Source organism: Pseudophryne corroboree (assembly GCF_028390025.1).
Source record: "Pseudophryne corroboree isolate aPseCor3 chromosome 3 unlocalized genomic scaffold, aPseCor3.hap2 SUPER_3_unloc_27, whole genome shotgun sequence".
NCBI classification, from domain to species: Eukaryota; Metazoa; Chordata; class Amphibia; order Anura; family Myobatrachidae; genus Pseudophryne; species Pseudophryne corroboree.
The window spans coordinates 185,960-194,637 of record NW_026967516.1 but is presented as its reverse complement, the minus strand read 5'-3'; positions in this window follow the sequence as shown (position 1 = coordinate 194,637).

Here is an 8,678-nt window from a genome sequence, read left to right as displayed (position 1 = left end):
TACTCCAGTGACCCCTAGTGGATGATAAAGAAATATAAGCTGGTCTGAGGGAAAACCCTGTTGTAGGCCTAACCTGAGCTGTTTCACCCATGCAACTACAGCCTTGTTAACCCAAACCCCAACTCAAACAGGTGTAAGCATCACCCCTGTTGCTGTATACATGGACTTTAGCATGGCCCCCAGCTTACTCTCCGAGGGGTCTTTAAGCGTAGCTGCACCTGGGACTGGAATAGTCAATTTTAGTGAAAGTTTAGAAACTGAAGACTCCACCGATGGCGATTTAGTTGTCATAGCCTGTGGGAAAAGATATTTAGACAGAAATCGTGTTGTCCCAGAAAAGTGTTTAACTGGATTTAGCCATGCTTCTATTAACTGCCTATTAAGAGATATGAATAAAAAAAACACACAGTCGCCCATAGTCTGCTAGCAATAAAACCTCATATGTTTCAGTGCAACCTAGCAGCTGGCGTACCGCTCTAATGAGATCATCATAGCTCGGGCTATTAGTGACCTCACTATCTGACTCCTGACCCAATGCTGAGATATCAGATGTGGCATTGCACCATCAGAATGTAATTATGAGACAAACGATGACCATTCTTAGAAATTGAATTATACATGGACTTTGTAACCCAGCAAAGTTCTAGAAACATCCTGAGCCCACATTGGCTGCTCACACGGTATTATCCGTGAATCAGACTTAGCCGCATCATGGTCTTTTCGTGCAGCGGACAACTCTGACTGCAAATCAGGCATTCTCACAGTTATCACAGACAAGCTGCTGTTTCTCATATTGTCATGCAGACAGACAGACAATAATACAGTGAGACAACATCCGCACAACTCAGTGAAAATAACTGTAGTGTCTATAATACCATGTGCACCTCACTGTGTTATAGAGGAAATCTATGATGGTCACTGTGCCACCTACTAAACACCCCTGCCCCCTCCAGTGGACGTGTGTTGTAGGACTGACATATTGCTGTAGGAAGAAGCAGGAAGTAGGTGCGTCCCAGCATGTGCATCTGACTATAACCTATGTACCCCAAAAAGCACTCATAACCTAGGCTTAATAGCCTGTTCTGTCCCTTATAGCCCTGGCCACCATACCTTATATTTAGAGGAACCGCTGAACTAGGGACTGCCATGACCTCCCCCAATGCTTAAAGCAGTGAGCCGCACCTAGCTTCTTCCACCCATACCCCCTCGCATTGTATACCAAGCACCGGCTCTGAGTGATGCTGCCCTGCAGCAGCAGCAGATACCCACCGTGGTCTGTGCACTGGTGGAAGCCGGAGAGCGGGGTAGATGTGTGTCGGGCGTCCAGCGGCGGCAGTGTGATCTGTCTGCTGATGGGAGCCGCTTCTCTGGAGCTGCGAGGTGTTGCCTGACAGGTGCCCAGCGGCAGCATTATTTGACTACTGCTGGGAGCCGCTTCCCAGTTGTCTAGAGGGGCAGATTGTAGAGGGCAGAGGCAGCGCTGTTTGGAGCTGCGCTGCTGGGTGCCGGGGAGTGGGGAGGTGTGGAGCGACACAGGCGCCCAGTGGCAGTATGTGTCTAACCACTGGTGTGAGCCAGGAAGCGGGGGAGATTGAGCCAGTAAAGCTATACCTTAGTAAGCAGCTCGTGCAAAAAACGTTCCCCGCACATGGAGGGGCGGCAGCAGGAGCTAACTGCCCCACTATCACAGCAACAAACAGGTCCAACGGAGCGGCATAAGCTGACCGCCCGCTCCTTACCTCAGTGTAATGGGGAGGCTCCGACGGGGCTTCTCTCTAAGCTCCGTCCAGCTCCTGCAGCCATGGCTGAATCAGCTACTGCTGATGTAGGTCTATAGCGGGTCTTCTCTGTCTAAGCACCAACAAGCCTTCACTGCACAACAGCAGCACACACTCCCAGACCCAAGCTTCTTAATAAGCTGGGGAGGGAGTGTGATTGATACAAGAAAAAATATTTAGAAAAAGTAAAAGTAAACCCTGGAATGACTCCCGGTTGTGACCTTCCCTGGTGAAGGCAAAAAAAACAAAACACTGAGGCATCTTGGAAGTATGGAGGGGGGGAAGAGGGTTACACATTTAAATATTTAAATGTGCCTATACCTGCTATCGCAACATCCATATCCCAAGAGTACTCCAGAGCCCCCTAGTGGATGAAAAATAAATAAGTGATGTCACTGTGAGGCTCCCAGATCCCCTGACCTCCCCAGTCATGTCCCTGTATTACTGTAGATATAAGTAATGTCACTGTGACGCTCCCAGATCCTCTCACCTCCCCAGTCATGTCCCTGTATTATTACTATAGATATGTGATGTTACTGTGAAACTCCCAGATCCCCCTCACCTACCCAGTCATGTCCCTGTATTATTACTACAGACAAGTGACGTCACTTTAACACTCCCAGATCCCCTCACCTCCACAGTCATGTCCCTGTATTATTACTATAGATATTAGTGATGTCACTGTGACACTCCCAGATCCCCTCACCTCCACAGTCATGTCCCTGTATTATTACTATAGATATCAGTGATGTCACTGTGACACTCCCAGATCCCCTCACCCCCCCCCTCCCCCAGTCATGTCCCTGTATTATTACTATAGATATTAGTGATGTCACTGTGACACTACCAGATCCCCTCACTTTCCCAGTCATGTCCCTGTATTATTAATATAGATATGTAATGTAACTGTAACACTCCCAGACCCCCTCATTCCCCAGTCATGTCCCATTATTATTATAGATATAAGTGGTGTCACTGTGACGCTACCAGATCCCCTCTCCTCTCCAGTCACGTCCCTGTATTATTAGTAGAGATATAAGTGATGTCCCTGTGACGCTCCCAGATCCCCCTCACCCCCAGTTATGTCCCTGTATTATTACTAGAGATATAAGTGATGTCACTGTGACATTCTCAGATGCCCTCACCTTCCCAGTCATGTCCCTGTATTATTACTATATCTATAACTGATGTCACTGTCACATTCCCAAACCCCCTCACCTCCCAAGACATGTCCCTGTATAAGTTATGTCACTATGATGCTCCCAGATCCCCTAAACTCCCCAGTCAAATCCATGTATTATTACTAGAGATATAAATTATGCTACTGTGACACTCTGAGATCCCCTCACCTCCCCAGTCATGTCCCTTAGTATTCAAGATAGGCTGTTTTAGCTGGGTGCCACGCCCTGCCCGATTTTTTAAGGGCAAAATCCGTCCTGCCCTTTCTGCGGCATACTGATAAAACTTCCGTCCGCTTCCTGCCCTCTCAGCATCTAAAGATGCCTTGCGCGTGCGCACGGCATCCATTCATGCTAGCGGAGAGAGCTTGGGGAAAGCCCAGCACATCGTAGGTGCTGGGAACGTCTCCAACAGTGACGCTGCCGGCCGCCCACATCCCCTGCAGTAACGTCTGTGGGCTGCACCACCCATTTAAATTATGTTTTATGGCCACGAACCCTATTTTACATGCCAACGAACCTTTTCGGATGCGCGCGTGACTTTGCCGTGCGCGCACACATATGCAACCGCAGTCCAGGGCCCTGCCTAACACTATTTCTGGAGTGAACACTATCCCTGTATTATTACTACAGAAAAGTTATGTAACTGTGACTCTCCCAGATCCCCTCACCTCTCCAGTCATGTCCATGTATTACTAAAAAAGATATAAGTGATGTCACTGTGACTGTCCCAGATACTCTCACCTCCCCAGTCATGTCCCTGTATTATTACTATAGATATAAATGATGTCACTGTGATGCTCCCAGATCCCCTCACCTCCCCTGTGATGTCCCTGTATTATTACTGTAGATATAAGTGAAATCACTGTGTCATTCCAACGTCCCCTCACCTCCCCATTCATGTCCCTGTATTATTACTATATATATAAGTGATTTCACTGTGAAACTCCCAGATCCCCTCACCTCCCCAGTCATGTCCCTGTATTATTACTATAGATATGTGATGTAACTGTGATGCTCCCAGGCCCCATCATCTCCCCAGTCATGTCCCTGTATTATTACTATAGATATAAGTGATGTCTCTGTGATATCACCACCACTACCAATGTATAATAATAATAATAATAATAATAATACCAGGACACCACAAGCTGCTTTCCCTGTATAATAATAACCATACACAAAAACCTGCTCCCCCTGTATTATACTAATAACAACAACTGGAAACCCCATTCTGTTATGATTCCAGTACTTCTGACCAGAGGAGATCTTATGACAAAGGCCAGAGTACTGGAAGGGAATGCTGGTTACGGGAGCAGGAAAGCCTAGTAACCCCTGGCGCCCTAACTCCGTTGTCTCGCCCGTGTTATCAGAGATCCCCTGCGAGACTATGGTTGCTTGAGCCCATGGCAGCCGCGTTTGAAGGGCGGATTATGTCTGCCCAACTCCGATGCCCCCTCAGGTCTTAATGGGAGACAAAGGGAAATCCGAGACAGGGTGATAACAAGGGGCCCTCTGACTAAACAACCAGGCCAGGGGCTACAAACTAACTAAACTTAAACCAGAAGTATGTGCGGACAAACCGCCAGGGAAAAGGACAACCAAAATCCACTAGTCCGTTACTCCTACCCAGCACCGCTGGATACCAGAGTGGATTTGTGGGAGCGGAATCCTCCGCAAAAGCTCCGAAACACAATATAACAAATAATAAATGGTAAGCGGTCAAGCCGCAGCACACGGCTACGCCGCGACTCACGAACACCACAGGATGTTAAAGGTGCTCGGTCAGGACTCCAGGAACAGATGACAACTTCCGAGTACTGGACCACTGAGGACAGGAACGACCGGATAGAGCAGGACTGGAACACTCTCTGCAACAGATACAGCAAACAGGAAGCTATTACCGGCGTCTGTGAGAAGCCCAGGAAGTGTTCTTAAGAGAGAGTCCTCCAATCAGCTGTTTGGAGGCTGATTGGATTAAATGCCATGCAGCTGCCACGCTGCATGGCCAGGGAAACAGATCAGTGATTAATTACAATTGAACCTAGCAACGGGGAACGCAGTCCGCAAGTGGCGTCCCCGTTGCTAAGGTCCGTGCGGCTCCGTGCGCCCGGCGTCTAGCGTTGCTAGGGAGCCGGCGGCTGTCCGCATACGGCGTCCCTGGTTGCTAGGCGCCGGGCCGCACTGACGAGCGGACCCTCGGCGCCTAACAGTACGCCCCCCCCCCTTGAGGAGGGGTCAAGGAACCCCTAAAGCCAGGTTTCCGAGGAAATTCTCGAAAAAATGCCCTCTTGAGCCTCGGGGCATGGAGATCCTTATCCAGGACCCAAGACCTTTCTTCTGGACCATAACCTCTCCAGTGTACCAGAAAATAAAGCCGACCCCGGGACAATTTGGAATCGAGAACCTTCTCCACCAAGAACTCCTGATGACCCTGTACATCTACTGGTGATTTCCCCTGAGAGATCTTTCGAGGAAATCTACTGGAAGAAACGTATGGTTTCAACAAGGAGCAATGGAACGTATTTCCGATCTGGAGAGCTCTTGGTAAACGTAACCGGAAAGCAACTGGATTGATTTTTTTTATAATATGAAATGGTCCAATAAATTTGGGGCCCAATCTGGCTGAGGTTTGTCGAAGTTTAATGTTGCGAGTCGACAACCATACCCTATCTCCTACTTTAAAAGTGCAAGGCCGCCGGAGCCTGTCAGAAAAATTTTTCTCCCGAAATGCCGCTTTTCTGAGAGCAAGGTGCACTTTTCTCCAAATGAGTCTGAGATGAGAGGTTAAGGTTAGCGAGGAGACAGAGGAATGTTGAAAAAAGGAATTAGCTCTGGGGTGAAAACCAAAAACTGTAAAGAATGGAGACACATTGGTGGAGGAATGACAGGAATTGTTGTAAGCAAACTCCGCCAAAGGAAGAAACTCGGACCAATCATTTTGGAGTTTGGCTGAGTACAAACGCAAATACTGTTTTAATGATTGATTAACTCGCTCGGTCTGCCCGTTGGATTGGGGATGGTAGCCAGACGTTAAAGACAATTTCATCTTTAATGAGGCACAAAAAGACTTCCAAAATTGTGCAATGAATTGTGGACCCCGATCAGAAACAATATCAGTGGGTAACCCATGGAGTCTGAAAACATGGCGGAGGAACAAAACTGCCAATCCCTGGGCAGATGGCAGTCGGGGAAGAGCAATGAAATGGGCCATCTTGCTAAAACGGTCCACTACTACCCATATGACCCGGCATCCGGCTGACAGAGGGAGGTCTACCACAAAATCCATGGAAATATGAGACCATGGCCTGAGAGGAACATTTAAGGGCATAAGTTGCCCGATAGGCAAGGAACGGGGAACTTTATGCTGTGCACAGACTTGACAAGAAAAAACAAACTCCTTAATGTCTTTAGAAAGACCAGGCCACCATACTGAGCGGGAGACTAATTCCAAAGTCTTAGAGATCCCCGGATGCCCGGCAACTTTGCTATCATGAAACTCAGTCAAAACAGTTGCTCTCAAAAACTCAGGGACATAAAGACGACCAGCAGGAGTATTTCCAGGAGCTTGATGTTGAAGCTGCTTTAACTGGGTAAATAAATCTTGTGTGAGGCCTGCCCGAATGACTGAAGACGGAAGTATGGGAGTAACAGGACTGTTATCATGAACTGGAAGAAAACTGCGTGACAGGGCATCCGCCTTGGTATTCTTGGAACCTGGCCTGAAGGTGATAATAAACTTGAAACAAGTAAAAAATAAAGCCCAACGAGCCTGCCGGGCATTCAGCAGTTTAGCTGATTCGATGTACTGAAGATTTTTGTGATCAGTCAAAACTGAAATGGTATGTGTTGCTCCCTCAAGCCAATGCCTCCACTCCTCGAAAGCCCATTTAATAGCCAGTAATTCCCGGTTACCAACATCGTAGTTGGATTCAGCAGATGAGAATTTTCTGGACATAAAGGCACAAGGATGTAATTCTAGAGAGTCCGGATCCTTCTGAGACAGGATAGCCCCTACTCCAACCTCCGAGGCATCAACCTCAACAATGAAAGGCAATTCTGGGTTGGGATGTCTGAGGACTGGGGCTGAGACGAAGGCTTGTTTCAAGGCCTGAAAAGATAACTCAGCTTCACGTGACCAGTTGGTTGGATCCGCTCCCTTCTTAGTCAGTGCCACAATGGGAGCAACCAGGTCGGAAAAAGAATGAATAAATCTTTGATAATAATTCGCAAACCCTAAAAAGCGCTGAATTGCTTTTAAGTTGGTGGGTTGCGCCCAACTAAGGATGGCCTGGAGCTTCCTCGGCTCCATACAGAATCCCCGAGGGGAAATAATGTACCCCAAAAAGGATACCTCCGCGACATGAAATTCACACTTCTCCAGCTTGGCATATAGGTGATTTTCACGTAATTTTTGAAGAACCTGACGCACCTGGGTAACATGTTGTTCAATAGAGTCTGAATAGATCAAGATATCGTCTAAGTAAACGACCACGAATCTTCCAAGAAAATCACGGAGCACATCGTTAATGAGATCCTGGAAAACTGCCGGAGCGTTAGACAGGCCGAATGGCATAACCAGATACTCGTAGTGACCCGACTGAGTACTGAATGCCGTTTTCCACTCATCTCCTGACTTGATTCGGATAAGGTTATACGCTCCTCTCAGGTCAATCTTAGAAAAAATCACAGCCGAACGTAGCTGATCAAAGAGGACAGAAATCAGCGGCAAAGGGTAAGTATTTTTTACTGAGATCTTATTCAAGGCTCTAAAGTCAATGCAAGGTCTGAGTGATCCGTCTTTCTTCTCCACAAAGAAGAAGCCTGCACTTAAAGGGGATTTAGATGGCCTGATAAATCCTTTCCCTAGGCTCTCTTTAACATACTCATTCATAGCCACAGTCTCTGGTCCGGACAATGCATATAACCTTCCCTTTGGCAATGTGGCACCAGGAATTAGCTCAATAGCACAATCATAAGGCCGATGGGGAGGCAGAATGTCCGCATTGCCCTTGGAAAATACATCAACAAAATCCTGGTATTCCACGGGAATGGGTTCGGGAATGGCAGCTGCTATTCTGATGGGAAACGTAATACATTCCTTATTACAGATGGTACCCCATTGTGAGATCTCCCCCGACTGCCAATCAATGATGGGATTATGAAAGGCCAGCCAAGGGTGACCCAGAACCACTGGAACTGCTGGGCAATGGGTAAGGAAAAATTCAATCTTTTCGGAATGAAGAGCTCCTACCGAAAGTAGAACAGGGGGTGTACAGAGGGAAATAACCCCATTGGACAAGGGACTCCCATCTAAACCATGCATGGTGATACGCCTACCCAAGGTTAACTGAGGAATACCTAAGGCCTTGGCCCACGTTAAGTCCATAAAGTTCCCTGCAGCTCCACTGTCAACAAAAGCCGACACCGAAGAACAGAGGCTGCCAAAGGAAACTTTAGCTGGGACTAACAGGGAATTATTCGAGGAGATAAGCTGCAGACCAAAGTGAACCCCCTCACAATTCACTTGGTCGAGGCGTTTCCCGACTTGTTCGGACAATTACGGGCAAAATGTCCCTTACCCCCACAGTACAAACAAAGACCAGAATTTTGCCTTCTGGTTCTTTCTTCAGGAGACAGCTTGGAGAGACCCATCTGCATGGGCTCCTCTATGTCCACAGGAATGGAAAAAACACAAGGAGTAGACCCGACAGGTGCTCCT